Here is an 18,077-nt window from a genome sequence, read left to right as displayed (position 1 = left end):
GGATAGTCTGGTTCTTGCAATAGGTAGCAATGCAACTGCCTTGCAGTTTGATGAAATAGTCTCATCCTTGCTGATGGAGGAGATGAGACGGAAAAATATGGAGAGCCAGAATGGTGATGCCTTATCTGTACGAGGACGGTCCCATAACAGAAACAAAAATAAGTCATCGAGTGGGAGATCTAAATCTAGAGGGAGATCTAAATCTCTAGGAAAACATGTAAAGGTAGTTTGCTGGAAATGACGAAAGGAAGGGCACTACAAAAGGGACTGTAAATCTAAAGCTCCTGACTAAGGAAAGGGATCTAATGATGCTCCTTCTGCAGAGGCGAAAACCACCTCAGATAAAGGTGGGGATGTGTACTTGGCTTCTTCAAGTACATATGTAGATCATGAGGCATGGTTGTTTGACTCAGGTGCATCCTTTCACTTCACTCCCCATAGAGAGTGGTTATGCAAGTATGAGAAATACGATGGTGGTGACGTCTTCTTAGGGGATGATAGAAAGGCTAGAATCGTTGGTCGCGAAAAAGTAAAATTGAAGTTGCAAGGTGGAAGGGTTAGAACACTTGCAGGTGTTCTGCATATTCCTGCATTGACCAGAAATCTAATTTCTGTAAGCAATCTGGATGATGCAGGTGTAAAAACAATGTTCGAGAAGGATACCTGCAAGATGGTTCGGGGAGCACTATTATTGATGTGGGGAGTTCGGATTGGAACTCTGTACAAGCTACAAGGTAGCACTGTTGTTGATGGGTGCAATAGTTCTGTGGTTCATAAAAGTGGAGTAGAAAATCTAGTGGTCTCTGGAGAGAAGACCATGTTGTGGCATCAAAGGCTTGGACATATTGGAGAGAAGGGCCTTTGAATACCTCATGGTAAAGTTATGGTAGAAGGTATGAGTAATAGCTCTTTGGATTTTGATTTCTGTGAAAATTGTGTATATGGGAAGCAGAATCGAGTAAGTTTCCCCTCTGGTGGTAAAAGGGTGAAACAAATATTAGAGCTTGTGCACAGTGATGTGTTTGGACCTGTGAAGGTTCCATCACTAGGTAAGTCTATGTACTATGTATCATTTATAGATGACTTCTCAAGGAATACATGGATATATTTCCTTGAGAAGAAATCTGAAGTCTTTGATAGGTTTAAAGAATTTAAGGCTCTGGTGGAAAACCAGACAAAGAAGAAGATAAAGGTGCTGAGGACAGATAACGGTGGAGAGTTTTACAGTAAGGAATTTGAATAATTCTGTAAGAAGTGTGGTATAGCATGGCAAAAGACTACTCCATATACACCTGAGCAAAATGGAGTTGTAGAAAGAATGAACAAGCAGTTGATGGAAAGGGCAAGAAGCATGCTCAGTGGTGTCGAGTTAGGACAAGGATTCCGGGCAAAGGTGGTGGAGACAGCATGTTACCTAGTCAACGGATCACCTTCATCAGCGTTGGAGGATAAGATTCAACAAGAGGTATGTACTGATAAGAAACCCTTTCTTTCACATCTGAGGATATTTGGATGTGATGCATATGTACATGTTCCAAAGGAGAAAAAAAACCAAGTTGGATAGTAAATCTGAAAAGTACATCTTTATTGGGTATAAGGATGGTTTAAAGGGTTATAAACTTTGGAACCCAGTAACAAGGAAGGTTGTGTACAACCGAGATGTGGTGTTCAGAGAGGTGAAATATGTTATTAAACATGAAGTCCCATCAAAGGAACCTAAGAAGATAGAGTTTGAGCTAAAGGAGGAAGAATCAGACTCTACAACAAAGGAGGAATTAGAAGATGAATAGCCACAAACTCCGGGTGTGAGAAGATCAGTTTGAGAAAGAAGGCAGCTAGAAAGGTATAGTCCATCTGCTTTCTGTTCAAATTTTGCTTTATCTAATACTGATGATGATCCTAGAATTGTGAAGGAAGCAGTAGATTCAGAGGATGGAAAACTCTGGAAAGAGGACATGGTTGATGAAATGGCATCTTTGCACAAAAATGAGGCTTGGGATCCAGTGGAGTTGCCGGCTGGAAGGAAACCCATTGGCAACAAATGGGTGTTCAAGAAGAAGACAAATGCAGAAGGAAAGGTGGAGAAATACAAAGCTCGGTTGTTAGAAAAAGGTTATTCCCAGGTGCCGGGAATTGATTTTGGTGATATTTTTTCCCTTGTTGCCAAGTTAGCTTCTATTATATTACTTCTATCTGTTGCCGCTGCTTTTGATTTTGAGGTAGAACAGATGGATGTGAAGACAACATTTCTTCACGGGGATCTAGAAGATGAGATCTACATGAAGCAACTTGAAGGTTTTGCGGTGAAGGGTAAGAAAGAACTGGTATGCAAGTTAAAGAAGTCTCTATATGGGTTAAAACAGTCACCAAGGATGTGGTATCAGAAATTTGATACATTTATACAGGGACTTGGCTTCACTAGAAGCAAAGCAGATCACTGTGTGTATTTTAAATTAATTGGTTACCGTGTTATTTATCTGGTCTTGTATGTGGATGATATGTTGTTGGTTGGAAATGAAAAAGAAATTATCCAAAATTTGAAGACCCAATTGTCCTCCAAATTTGACATGAAATATCTTGGTGCTGCAAACTATATTTTGGGCATGGAAATTAAAAGAGATCGGGCAAAGAGGAAGCTCTTGTTAAACCAGAGGAAGTATGTCGAGACAATACTGCAAAGGTTTAATATGTAGGATAGTAAACCGGTGGAGGTTCTTATTCCTGTAGGTGTGAAGTTATCTGTTGAATAGTGTCCCAAGACATAAAAAGAGGAAGAGGACATGTCTTGTGTTCCATACATAAGTGCAATCGGTAGCCTGATGGATGCAATGGTCTATACTAGACCAGAAATTACACATGCAGTGGGAGTATTGAGCAGGTTTATGTCAAAACTAGGAAAGGAGCATTGGACGACAATGAAGCAGGTTTTCAGGTATTTGCGTGGTACTAGTGATTATGGTTTGTGCTACCAAGGAAGACGGGGATTTGATATAGTGGTGGATATTCGTGGCTTTGTTGATGCAGATTGGGCTGGAGATCTGGATCAGAGAAGATCTACAAGTGGGTATGTGTTTATCCTATTTGGATGTGCAGTCAGTTGGATGAGTAAGAAACAATTTGTAGTGGAACTATCAAGTACAGAGGCAGAATACTTAGTAGCCACTCATGCAAGCAAGGAAGCAGTTTGGTTGCAAAGATTGTGTTCAAGTATGGGGTTAGTACAGGGAGCTATAATGATAGACTGTGACAGGAAAAGTGCATTTTTCTTGGCAAAGAACCCTGCTTATCATTCAAAGACAAAACACATTGATGTTCAATATCACTTTGTGAGGGATACGATAGAAGACAAAAAGGTGTTGTTGGTAAAGGTGGACACTTTGAAGAATACTACAGATGCATTGACAAAATATGTGAGCTCTGAGAAGTTCTCTTGGTGTAGAGAAACAATGGGCATTGCAGGGCTGGATAAATGACTAAGCTCTCATGTGGAAAGGAAACAACAAGTGGGAGAATGTTGGGTTGTGTTATATTCTTTCCATGAATAGCCCACGTAGTTAATCGAGGGGTTAGAGGGGGAGTGAAGCCCCCCCTTCGTTGCGTCGATTGCACAATGAGGGATTTGAGTGGGGCGGGTAGCCTCCCTCTATAGGGTCCGGGGCTGCGCCCCGAGGAGATTTTTTTTGGACCCTATATTAGGTTGGGCAAACCTACCTATGGTTTTGTGCATGGTTTTCACACATGATTTTGGACGCGATGGTTTTCGGTCCATGGTATTGGATGCTTCGGCATGTATAAATATGTATTGTAACATTGAAAGGAACATAATGAAAATCAATGTGGTAGTCCCGGTTTTGGGATCCAGGGGAAAATCTCTGTGTATATGTGTTTTATGTGTTATTCTCTCGCATTGTTTATTTTCTGTGTTTTATAATTCATATGTAGGTAATTTCTGTACGGGGTTAAAAACTACAGTATGATGAATTTATTCTATCATGCTAGATGACTTTCTTTCATGCATATGCACTACACACGCTTTCAATGAGGTTACCACAAGCTACTTCCTTTATGTGATGATTGCTACATCCATGTAGACTTCTGCTTCAACTCTCCTTTTTAAGATACTATAATGAGATCTTGCTTCAATCATATGCTTCTACCATGATGCCATATCCTAGCATAATTAAAATGCTTCCTATCATGATAGCTATTATTTAAAAAACTAAAAAGAACTTAGTGGAGGAGATTATCTCAGTCATAGTAGAGATCTCTCACTTCCTACTTCTTTGATTTCTTCTTCTTAGGTTCTTCCACTTCTTCGGTCATATGGGCTTCTTTCCTTCCTATTTTCTTGTTGTCCTTATTGAGTTTAGGACAATTTCTCTTGTAGTGACCATATTCATGACAACAATAGCATTGGATTTTCGGCATATCCTTCTTCTTCTTTTTCCAAGGACCAAACCTTCCATACTTTCCTTTACTCCTAGCCATGGAAACAAATTCTTGTACTTGTTCGATTGATACTACATCACTTTTTTCCTTTAATTGGGTTTATTCAATTTTACACAATGACCAAAGTTCATTAAATGGGATAGCTTCCTTATTTACATAGATGCTTAATGTAAAATTGCCCCATTCCTCTAGTAATGCATTGAGCACTATGGTGGTCATTTATTAATTGAACATTACTTCTCCCAATTGTTGTAGTTGGTATCTTATTTCTGATACCCTCATAAAGTATGAGGTTATTCCATCTTCCTTTGATATCTTCATCTTGTAGAGTTCTTGTCTTAATGATATCACTTCTCCAACAATATTTACGGGAATAATTCTACTATCTTATCGTATATTTGTTTTGATGTCTCCAACTTTAATACATATGGTATGAGGGGATCTCTGATGGATTCTATAAGGATCCTTTGAGCCCTTACTTCCCCTTTCATTTACTTTGTAAGAGCTTGAGCTTCTTCCTTTGGAGGTTTAGTGATTGAACCCTTAACATGATCAACTACTCCATTTTCTATGAGGATCAAATCAATCCTCTTATTTCATGCAATAAAGTTTGATGACCCAACCAATTTGTTTATTTCCATGCAAAATGAAGTCATTTTGATAGATTCAGATGTGAACATAAAGATACTTACTTGTGAAGATACTCCTTGATGACAATATCCTCAAAATAATGCCTTCTTGACTTTGATGGTGATGTTGATAATAGAAGATGTCTTCTTGATGAATATGTATTCCTTCAAAAATGATCCTTCAAATAAAGGGAGATTACTTTGATTTCTTGATGATGACAATAATGCTTCTACCTGCTTCCCTTGGATGTAGGGACTCCAAGATGCTTCAATTTGTAGTCCTTCTTTCTTTGAGTAGAGGTAGGGTCTTTGAGGTCTCCTTTTCCTTTATGTGATGATTGTACGAGGTTCCCATTAATGCTTCAAGCGTAGAGTCCTTCTTTGAACGAACTAAGGTTTTGAGGTCTTCTTTATCAACTTCCTTCAAGATGATGATGTAATATTTATCCTTGTGGTGCCATTGATATGAGTGATCCTTCTTAATGATTGAATTTATTGCTAATCCTTTAGTGCTTTGGCCCTTGAGTGTCCTTATTTAAGTTTCCTTTCCTTGTCTTGTCACCTTAGCTCTGAAACCATGCTGAGAAATCTAAGGGAAACAACATAGGATCATTTCTCTTACTTTGATATTTTTTGTGGTACATTTTTACTTCACTTAGTTAACTTCTTCTTTCACTTGTTTATTATTATTGTTTTATTCATTAGACAACTACCAAAACATAAATAAAAATAAGATAAAGGACACAAGATATATGTGATCAACCAATGCCAAAACCTCTCCACTTTGAGAGGAAAACCCACACGAATTCTTCTTCTTATAGAATCTTCAATTGATGAATTCCAAGACCTGAAACCTTTACCAAGACTCCTCCAATACCAAGTCAACCTTGCCTCTTTTTGCAAGTCAAATTAGCTACTTCTTCCTTGTCTTCAACTTCGGCTCTTCTTCCTTGACTGCAATTTCGACATATCTTTCTCAAACTTCTGCAATTTTCGTCCCTTTCTTCAGAAACCCTAGGTCACATGTGTGAGATGATGAAGGAAAAATTAAGTGGTTTCTCTCCTTCACTTGTCTTGGATTCTTCTCCTTATGAATTCAACTAGCAAAATAATCCTTTCGTAGGCTATATCTCGACTTATTTCAATGTTTGCAATACGTTACTGTAGAAACCCTAGTTGTAGTCACACGTGTGAGATGAATGACCCAAAAAATATACTTGAAGACTTCGATTTTCTCCTTCCCTTTACTCATTGATCAAGAGGCTTCATTTCTTGTTTATTCACACTTATTTTCTTGATATAAATGCTTGCATTTTCCTCCTTGAATGATGTTGAGTGTTCTTATATATATAGGCTCCTTACCCATGCTTGTAGGTCGAGTCCTCTTATATATATAGGCTCCTTACCCATGCTTGTAGGTCAAGTCCTCTTATATATATAGGCTCCTTACCCATGCTTGTAGGCCGACTTGACATAACACCTAGGCTAACATGTCCTCTTGATAGAGCAACTTACTTCTTTTGGAGGCTGATTTGATTGTAGCCCATAGATAAGGTCTTGGAGGGTATTTTGACTCTATATTTGACTCAAATAAAATTTCTTTTATAATATGTAACATGCCTAAATGGGTCTTCAATACATGACAAAGACTCAATTGACTTTATGACAAACCTAGAAGCACTCAATGGGTGCTCGACCTATAAAATAAATGTCATTGAGCATGATTCCCATGCCTTAAGAACAACAATAAATTTATTTTTCTCTTTACAAAAAATCATGATTACATATGTCATTATGCAAACCAAACCTAGTTAGATATTTTAGCAAAAGAAATAGAGTCTTTCCCCAAAAAAACATAATTTAAGGCCTCAAATTGATCGTTAAAGGTTTCTAACCCTAATTCTCTAAACTAGGTCCCATCACTAAAACTACCGTATAAGTTGATTTCTCTAATTTTCCCACCATGAAAGCATCAAGATGGATGGAAAACAAGATCATACCTCCCCATTTTGGGAGGCTTTTGGTCCCCAAAATCTTTTATTGAATAAGTTGAGGAAAGTTTTCCATTACTGTTGGCTTGTTGGGGCCTAACCCAGGTTCAGCGTTAATTAGCCAAACAAATCCCTGTACCACTGGCCCTTTCGGCAACAGTTCGTGGAGCACGAACCGAGGTCTCACCCAAAGTAGTATGGGAGGGTGATAGATCCAGGTTTCTGCACCCTTGATATGTCTGAGAGGCTTGACTAGTCCTTTTTTTTCCTGCACGCAGATGGCTTCACACACCTTTCGTTCCTCGTAGCCTAATACCCTGCCTTCACCCAACCCTAACTAGGGGTTGTGCCGCACTCTACGCTATTACCCAAGATCTTATTTATCTTCCAGTATTAATTAAGCACCTTCGTCTACTTAAATGTCTTAAGTTATACTTAATAATACAAAACATTCATACAAGTTCGCGCAGTAAATAAACAATATACTTGCAAATTATATCCAATCATGAATTAAACCAAGAAAAGATGCACAAAATTATAGCAAAACTTCTCTTTATTGATTCTTCCAATGGTTACAAACTCGACCTTCCCTGCGCACTCAGCTACAAGGGTCCGCGCACTCAGCTGCGAACTACTAGGCCTTTGCACACTCAGCTGCAGAGCCTTCTCCTATTCTACGACCCAAAGACACCCTTTTCACTTTGACTCAATCACTTATAATTTTCATGCTTCTATTATTTTCCCTTCTTCCCCTTCTATTCTACACTTAGAGCCTCACTCTATTTATACAATCCCATGGTCCACGGACCATGGGTAGGTCTATCCAGCTGACATTACATTACAAGAACTAGGGTGGACAACCCTGTGACTCTATTATACTTTCGCGCCCCACGCCCGCAATTCGCGAAGTTTTTACAACAAGATTTGGTCAAAACTTGGGCTTTAAGCCCCAAAACATATATTGGGGGGATTCCATGCCCAACAGGCCCCCAACACAAACATCTTGACCTGCCCTCGAGTCACTTTGTCGACACGGAGATCTTCACACGGAGTCCCTCCAACTGTTCTCGAACCGTTGCAAGGTCAGCAACACATTGAGTTGCTTCCTACTGGACCTATTGCATACGTTGTTCCAAGACCTCTGTGTCGGAAGTGCTTCTCTTCATCTGTGCCAATATCCCCTGCATTTTTTCATAGTCTTGCGCCTTTGTCCGGATCCTTGGAACGCGAAGACTATGCTTCTGTAGGTTAGTCAGATAGTCGGGCTACCTGTGTAGGGCTTCAAGCGGCTACCATTCACTTTGCCGGGGAAAATATCTCCATTTAGTTTGACTAGCTGTATCGCGCCTCCATCTGTGACCTCCTTAACAATGTATGGTCCCAGCCAATGCATTCTGAACTTTCCTAGGAATTTATCAAACTTACTGTCATACAACAGCACTAAATCATTTACCTTGAAGGTGCACAACTTAATATGGCGATCGTGCCAGGCCTTCTCACATTGCTTTTGCACTTGTTGATGAAAGCCAACAGGGAACCGTTCCTCCTCGAATTCTTCCAACTTCGCGAGCCTTTCTTCCAGGGCTTCGTGGTCCATCATACCTGTGAGCGCCGCTATGCGCAGACTAGGTATAATATACTCCATTGGCATGACAGCTTCCACACCATAAACCAACTAGAAAGGTGTCTGTCCCATCAGTTTCTTGCATGTTGTCCTATAAGCCCATAGTACTGTTGGTACGCGCAGGTCATAATTGCTCCGTTGCACGTTGCATACTTTAGTTAGCACAGTCTCCAATATTTTGTTGAATGCTCCTACTGTCCCATTGGCTTGTGGGTGATACGGTGTGCTTTTTTAATGATACACCTGGAACTCTTTTGTTAGCGTGATGATGGTTTCGTTCAGGAAATGTGTACCGCGATCACTCATAAAGATTTTCGGATAGCCAAATCGAGTCAACACGTGTTCAAACAAAAACTTCGCAGTCGTGGCGGTCGTGCAGTCTTTGACCGACTGCGCTTCCGCCCAACGAGTCAGGTACTCCGTCGCGGTGATGATGTATCGCGCGCCCATTTTTCCTTAAGGTTTGATAGGTCCTACAAAGTCGATTTCCCACTTTTCGAAGGGCTGCAGTGTCATTTGTGGATTTAAAGGCATCTCATTCCTCTGCGATGGTTTACCTATCCGTTTACATATATCACAGGCCTTAAAGTGTGCTTTTGAATCCTGGTGAAAGGTTGGCCACCACAACCTTGGGCGAAGAATATTTTGCGTGGTCGATCGTCCTACATAGTGTCCTCCTGCAGCGCCCCCATGTACTTCTGTGAGGATCTGACTTCATTCAAATTCAGGTACGTACCTTCGCAGTATCTCATCATTTCCCATTTTGTATAGGTGCCCCGTGATGACAGAAAAATCAGCTGCACACACCACCAATTCCTTCTTCTGCTAGACGGAGTATTCCTTTAGTGCAGTCCCTGTGGTCAGAAAGTAGATTATATCTTCAAAGTGCCTGTCCACAACGCGCACAACAAAGAGCTGTGCGTCAGGTAATCCTTCCTCCAAACTAGTAGGTTCCTCGCCTGTGTCAATATGCGACAAGGGATCTGGTCCTGCATTCAGGCATCCAAGCTTCACCACGACCTCAAAATCATATTCTTGGAACAATAAGAGCCACCTACATATGCGCCCCCTAACACAGGCTTATTGACCAAGTATTTTAGCGCAGAATGGTCTGTATACATCTTGAAATGTCCTCCTAGCAAATAGTGCCAGTATCTTTGGAGCGCGTACACCATAGCGAACCCCTCACACTCGGTTGTGGAATAGTTCTTTTCTGCTTTAAACAACCTACGACTTGCAAACGCGATAGGGTGATCCAAGCCCTCTCCACCCTCTTGTGTGAGCACCATGCCCAACACTATACATTATGCATCAACATGGACATGAAACTCCACATCCCATTTTGGGAAGACCAAGATTGGGGCAGAGGCCAATTTCTCTTTTAGTACACCCAGGCTTTTCATGCAATCATCATTCCAGCAGAACACGACATCCTTTTTCAACAGTTTCTCCATTGGTGCGGTGATCTGTGCATAGCTTTTGATGAACTTCCTGTAGTACCTCGTATGTCCCAAGGTAGCGTGCAACTGTTTAAAACTTCGCAGTGCTTCCAAATTCAAAATTACTGCAATCTTCATGGGGTCTACCATTATGTCCCAACAGGTTCCCAAAGGGAATGAGGAACATACACTTTTTAAGGTTCAGCGCAATTTGGTGTCATCGGCAAGTATCCAACATCAAGCATAAGCTCGCTACATGGTGCTTAACCAATCGAAATACAATCCAATCATCCAGGTAGACCTCCAGGAATTTGTGGATATATTCTTTGAATGTTGCAACAACTATGCGTGAAAAGATCGTCGGCGCGTTCTTTAATCCAAACGGCATAACGGTGTATTGAAAACAGCCCAGTCAGTCGCGAAGGTGGCCTTTCTCCTATCTTCTCATGCGATTTTGATCTGGTGGTACCCCAAGAACCCATCAGTGAAAGAATATGCTTCTTGCCCACTGACATTTTCCAATACTTCATATGTGAACGGGGTCGGGAATGGGTCGTGCACACAGGCATCATTCAATTTCCTAAGGTCCATGCATATTCTTATCTCGCCCTTCTGCTTCTTCTCCTGTACTACCATAGGGCTTACCTAGTCGGATTCTTCCACCGGCTCAATAATTCCAGCTGTGAGCATTTTGTCGAGTTCTACGCAAACCTTTTCCTTGTACTTCAGATTCAAGCGGTAAGGCCTCTACTTAACCGGCTTTGCGTCGGGTTTTAGGGTGATCTTCATCATCCCTAAATCGCCAACGATCCCCTTTAAGTCCGTGATCTTGGTCAGGAATAAGTCTTGGTACTCACGGAGTAACTCAGCGACCTTATCCACCATGGCATCATCCTAGTAGTCGCCGAGCATTGCATACTTTGGTTTGGCCTCCATACCAATGTTCACCTGCTTTGTCTTTACCGGCGCGGTAATGTCAGGGTCTTCAATCAATGGTCCTTGAACCTCGCGATAGCCTTCAGTTTCTGGAATGTTAACTTTTCGCGGATCTTCGTCGTCTTCTTCAATGTTTATGTTGTAACACTCCAGCGTGTGGCTCAGTTGGGTCGCCCATTTAGGCTGAAGCACTTCCATTGGTTCTTGGTGTATTTTAAATATAGTTGCTTTTACACTTGTAGCGCATCATCAACAGTATCCCACCAATGATCCTGAAATGTGAAGGTTAATAGGAATCCTTCGCGCAGGATATCCCATTTGTTCATGCCATGGCGGAGCTTCGTTTCTATATACAAATTCATGGGTATAATATCCAGGGTATGACAGAACAGGTTCACCCACTTGGGTTGTGGCTCTTCCCCATAGACCTTTGCCCATTTTGCGAGGTGTACATGTGGATCATCCCGTCTGTCATATTTGTCTTTTAACCGCATATGAGGCTTCCCAAACCGCATGCGCATCATCCTTTTGCATTTGCATCAGTCCTCAAAACTCCTTTGGTGCATACCCCACCATCTTGCGGGTGTAGCGCGTAGTACCCATTTCAGAGCGTCGAAACATTGTTGTTCTAGTACTTCTCTTTCAAATTTGTTCAGGAAGTCATCCACCTCGCTCAACCCGTCGTACGTAGGTAAATCTCTTACTTCTGTTGTTACGCAATGCAGTGACCTTTTCATCATGTTACAGTTGAGCGTGGTTACCTTGTGTAACTGGTTCTGCCATCGTTCTATCTCCCCTTCATAATCTGATGTGCAGGAGCTTTTGCGCTCCCATGAGATTCGACCATCTGCGGTTGGATTTACCTAGTCCTACTCTCGCATGGTTATTTTGTAGATATAGTCTAATTCATCGTCGCTGTCGTAGTCACGCACTGGCTCTGTGTAGTGTGATCCTTCTATAGGGTCTAAAGGTACCACTACACGCAAAGACTTTTTCTCAAAGATCATCTTGTGCTTCTTTAGATTTATCACTCCATTCATGTCAGTGGCCCAATCTATTCCCAATAGCGCGGGGTAGGGATTGTTGTCATCAACAATCTCTATCACTTCGAAATTTGCTAGCACGCTTGCTCCTTCGATGTCTACTGTGATTCCCTACAACCTCCCCATAGGTAGGATCTTTTGTTGGTTCGCCATTCGCAATTGGATAAGAGAACATTGCAGCGCAGGCCCGCCCATGCGCTCCCATGTCTACTTTGGCATGATGTTCACGTCCGATCCTAGGTCCAGAATCCCTTGGTCCATCTCATCTTCCCCAATTTGTGCAGTCAATCTCATCTCCCTTCCCATTCGCGTCGTATGCTTCTCGAGCTTCCGAACTATGCACGGTTCTCCTAACGCGGTCCCAACGCATCTAGTTATGAGTTCTTGCAGCCCCTTTATAGCCTTGCTATCGCGCAGCAGCTTCATGCATGTCTCCAAGAATGTAGTGAGCATCGATGGGTCCATTTCCGGCTCCAGTCTATCTTTACTTCCTGAAGTGGAGGCATCAACGAAGCTCCTCTTAGCTTCCATGAAGGTCTCCTTAGCGCACTCCAAATCAAATTCTGGTTCCTTCGTTGGGGCCTTGCGAACCTAGGTACTTTCTTCAGGCTACTTTCCTTTGTCATCCCCTGTCGTAATACCACTTCGGAGCATGATATTTACATTAGGGTCTTCCTCGCGCAACTCAAACCTCGCAACCTCTCTATCAGTGTTGGACAGTCCTCGGTCTCATGATCAAACAATGTACAATACAAGCATGATGGTCACGTTGGATTTGTATAATCATGGGCATAATGTCCTAGCCCTCTACAATTGTAACATATCAACTGTCCGCGACCTCTTCCTGGTCCCCCTCCACCTCGGCCTCGTCCGCGCCCCTGAAATCTGGTGTGCGCTAATCCTGTGTTTTCAAGGGCTCGTGTTTCGGCCTGAACTCTGTAGGTAGGAGTTCGATCCATCATCAATAACTTCTACAGGTGCGCTCATCATGTCCTACTGATCTGCAAAAATTACAGAACAACTGTTGTGAATTTTACATATACTTTTGTAATAGATGGAAGTTATCTGTAGCATGCTTTCCTCATATCTGACAAATCGCGCACCATAACGCAGGCGCCGCACTTGGTCCTGCTTGTGCCTCTGGTCTTAGTGGCATTGGCCCTCCTCCCGCAAGGTAATTCGTGAACACCGGGCAGTGGTCCTTGTCGTGCCCCTAGCCCTTGCATTTTACACACCATACCTCGTCGCGTGCTTCTGGGTGAGCCGTCCTGTCTTGTTTCAAACTCTGCATCTCAAGGCACAAGTTTTTCAACTGCGCGTGAATCTGCTGAACTCCCAGGTTAGGATCTTGTATCAGAGTCTCGTGCAATCTCATCACGACCTCCAAAGCCTCAGCCTAAGTGGTTAGCCTTTGTTGCGACAACGCATTTCGTAGATGCGGTGTTAACGATGCTACAAACCATTCGCAGTGTTGCCCATCTGTTAATGTCATGTTCACTTTGCGAATTGTGCACTTCAGTCTTTGATCCAACTCCCACAGGGTTTCGCCTGGTAGCATTATGATTTCCTTGAATCCAATGATCAATTGTACCTTCGATTTTGGCTTGCTAAATTCTTTGTTTAGCATAGCTTGGATATCTGCTATCCTTGCATTTGGATTGTCATTGGAATGCCTAATGTACCAAGTCAGCGTGCGATCTTGCAAAGCACTGACCAATGCCACCTTCTTTATATTGTCGTCTGTGGCACCCTGTGTTTCCCATACAGCTTTCATCACGAACCAAAACTGGTCCGAATCTTCATTCCCTGCTCCCTTGAACACTGGTAGATTTATTGTGCTTTCCATACTACTTTGCAGTGGTGGCGGAGGTGTTATGGGTGAAGTCAGGGGTGAAGACAGTGAAACTGATGGTGGTGTGGGTGGGGGTGATATACGTGGAATTCTTTGCCTTATCAGATTGATCGCACTTCTTGGCGAAACCTTCACAAGCTCTTCTTTGCCCCCTCGTGGAGGTGAAATCAAGGGGCTAGTTTCTAGTTTTGTGCTACCTTCATTTCTGTAGATTCTCCCACTCCACGTAGCCCCAAACATCAATTTATTTGCATAACCCATTTTTCACATAGTAGCATTTTAATCCAAGTGTTCAAAGATTTAAAGTACTTACCTCATGGTCCCTTGAGGAAGCATCATTCTGCCTCGCTATAACTGATTGAAGTATCTACCGCGAATTCGGTGACGAATCCTCCTATGATTTGATTGAGCCAATGATCGACAGTGCACACGATCTTATCTTCCGATGCTTCCAATCTGCGCACCAATTCTGGAGTCCACGCAATAGGTTTGTTGAGTTTACACCTTCCATGGCTATCTGTTAGCTTCGCGATCCACTCATACAACTCAGTAGGGAAGGATGCAAAGAAAATTTCGTGGATCTCTGTATATAAGTAGCAATCTAACCACTCTTCCTTTGATAGTCGCGGATTCCTGTTTTCCTGCACCGTGAACTCGTGAATCTTTCTGTCCAACCACTCTTCAATTCCTTTCTTTGTCGGATTCTAGTGATATGACATCAAACATCTCTATGCAGATCCTGGTCCTGGCAATGGAACCATTTGTTGGCTTGTTGGGGCCTGACCCAGGTTTGGAGTTAATTAACCAAACAAATCCCTGTACTACTGGCCCTTTCGGCAATAGTCCGCAGAGCGTAGATTGAGGTCTCACCCGAAGTAGTATGGGAGGGTGCTAGAACTAGGTTTCCGCACCCTTGAAATGTCTGAGAGGCTCAACTGGTCCTTTATTTGTCCCTGCGCGGAGGTGGCTTCACGCACATTTCGTTCCTCGTGGCCTGAAACCCTACCTTCGCGCAACCCTAACCAGGGGTTGTGCCACGCTTTGCACTATTACCCGAGATCTTATTTATCTTCTAGTATTAATTAAGCACCTTCGCCTACTTAAATGTCTTAAGTTATACTTAACAATACAAAACATTCATATAGGTTCAGGCAACAAATAAACAGTATACTTGCAAATTATATCCAATCATGCATTAAACGAGGAAAAGATACACAAAATTATAGCAAAACTTCTCTTTATTGATTCTTCCAATGGTTATAGACTCTACCTACCCTGCGCACTTAGGTGCAGGGGTCCGTGCACTCAGCTACAGACTATTAGGCCTCTACGCACTCAGCTGCAGAGCCTTCTCCTATTCTACGACCCACAGACACCCTTTACACTTCGACTCAATCACTTAGACTTTTCATGCTTCTATTAGTTTCCCTTCTTCCCCTCATGTTCTACACTTAGAGCCTCGCCCTATTTATACAATCCAGCCCACATTACATTAGAAGAACTAGGGTGGACAACCCTGTGACTCTACTATACTTTCACACTCCGCACCCACAATTCGCGGAGCTTTTACAACAAGATTCGGTCAAAACTTGGGCTTTAAGCTCCAAAACATGTCTTAGGGGGATTCCATGACCAACAATTACCTTCTCCCTGGTGTACATTTTAGCCTTGCCTAGAAGTTATCCTTTCAACCTAATCTACCAAAGGTTGTGTTGCCCTTGCCTTGTAGTTCTAGAATTATTTTGCAAAATTATATCCTCTATCAACTATGGCCAATAATTTGCATCTAAATCCTTTATGGAAGGTAGAACCTGCTCCTGTTCCTGGTCCATGGAAGGCTCATAAACGTTCAAATTTTCCACATTTACCATTAAGTAAATGAACATGCTTGGGGGTAGACTAAGTTTGTATCCAGTATCTTGAAAGGACCATATCAAAAAGCCTTGATTTTCTTACCAGTACCTTGTAGCCTCCCCTCGTTCAACTATAACTATACTCTATCTCCCACTCTAAATAACTTCTCTTTTCTATGTTGATCATGCCCGGCCTTGTACGTTTCCTGTGACTTCTTCAGTATATCCTGTACTTGTAGGTGGATTTTCCTAATCTTCTCAACAAATTTCTCTACCCTTAAATCATCCCTTATGAAATCCTCCCTAAATCCTCTTTGTCATTCATATGCAATATCCAAATGTGAAGGTGGAAAATATCCAAAACAAGTTTCAAATGGGGACTTACCAATAAAGTGTGGACTGATATGTTATGAGAGTGCTACATATATACTAGATTTTCATCCCATGTCTTCAAATTCTTATAATTATAACCTCTAAAGTTGAACCAAACTCTTGTTAACTACTTCTATTTTCCCATTTATCCATGGGTGGAATGTTGTAGACCTCTTCAACTTTGTGTCCATCTTCTCCCATAATGCAGTACAAAATGCACTAAGAAATATAATGTCTTTTTCTAAACCCAATGTGTACCTACACCTGTCCAACAAATAAGTTTGTTGCTTCTTGCCCACTGCTAGTATTTTATAGGGCATGAGAATGTGCATCTTGTTGAACCTATCAAATACCGTGAATAAGTAGTCATATCCCTTCCTGGTTGTTGGTAAACCTCCCAAAAAGTCCATGGAAATTCTTTCCCAAATATGAGTGGGTACATGTAAGGGATGGCATAACCTATTTCCCATTGTTATGCTTATTGGTACAACAAAACAAACATTCTCTTATGAACCTAGCCATATCTTCTTACATTCTAGGCTAGTACACATATCTATGCAACTTGGTAACTATTTTCCCTATATCAAAATGCCATGCAACCTTGGAGATGTGAACCTCTCTTATTAGTTGTAGTCACTCACCTTTAGGAATTCATAACTTCTTCAGCCTATAAAGTAACCCTTTCTAAAGATGATAGTTAATTGTGCTATCTCTATTGTATGCATGACTCTAGCCTTGCAACTACTGAAACACCTCCTTGAAGTCCTCATCCTATGTATATTCCTTTCTGCATATCATGGGTGAAAGGCTCCATGTGCATCAAGGTTACCAAACCTTTAATTTTTTATGTGGGTGCCCTTGACAACATGTTGGCTAACTTGTTTGTACAACCCTTCTTGTACTTGATCACTAAATGAAATTACTGTAAAAACCCCATCCACTTGTAGTGTCTGGTCCATTAGAAATTAATCTAGGCCTAAAAGTACTGTAACAATTGGTGATCTATGTGGATTACTCTCTCCTTTCACATAAGATAGTGTTTCCACTTTTTGACATCTTGTACAAGGGCATATAACTACTTTTTGCATGTGGTGTAGTTGGAAAATACCCCATGAAACACTTTAGAATGGCAGCATATGGGCCTCCCTCCCTTAATCAAGATTTCTCCCATGACATACCCACTCGCATTTGTCTCCACTTTGAAGGGCTATTGTAAGTTCAATAATGGGAGAATTGGTTCTTGAGTGATTTTCTTCTTACTCTTCAAAGGCCTTCTATTGACTCTTTCCCCGCTAGAAACTCTTGCCACTCATTGTTATGACATGGAGTGGTGCAACTATTATTGAAAGTGAGGCAATGAATTTCCTTAGGTATTGTGCTACCCCAACAAAATTCTCGACCTAGGAAACATTTGTAGGAATCAACCACTTCATGATGGCCTCCATATTTGTGGGATCTATCTTAAACTCCCCTACACCAATCACATAGCCTAGATACACCAAAGTTTGTTTTGCAAACTCATAATTCTTGAGATTTTCCAACATAATGGTGCTTCTTCAAGGTCTCTAATGCTTGCATAAAATGTGAGATATGATCCTCCCAAGTAGCACTATACGCCAGTATATCATTTAAATAAACAATAACACCATATATCATTCATTAATTTCATGAACGTAGCTGGTGCATTGCATAGACCAAATGGCATGACTAACCACTCATACAAACCTTGTATGTTTTTAAAGGCGGTCTTCCAGGTATCTTCTTCTTTGAATCGAATCTGGTGATACCTCAATTTTAAATCCATCTTGGTGAAGTATTTTGTTTACTAAAACTTGTCCAACATGTCAACAATCCTAGGTACCTATTTTTTATCATAATTTTGTTTAACG

This window comes from Pinus tabuliformis, chromosome J (genome assembly GCF_031772625.1).
Source record: "Pinus tabuliformis cultivar Carrire ecotype Pingquan chromosome J, CPIR1, whole genome shotgun sequence".
NCBI classification, from domain to species: domain Eukaryota; kingdom Viridiplantae; phylum Streptophyta; class Pinopsida; order Pinales; family Pinaceae; genus Pinus; species Pinus tabuliformis.
This window is presented reverse-complemented; position numbering follows the sequence as displayed.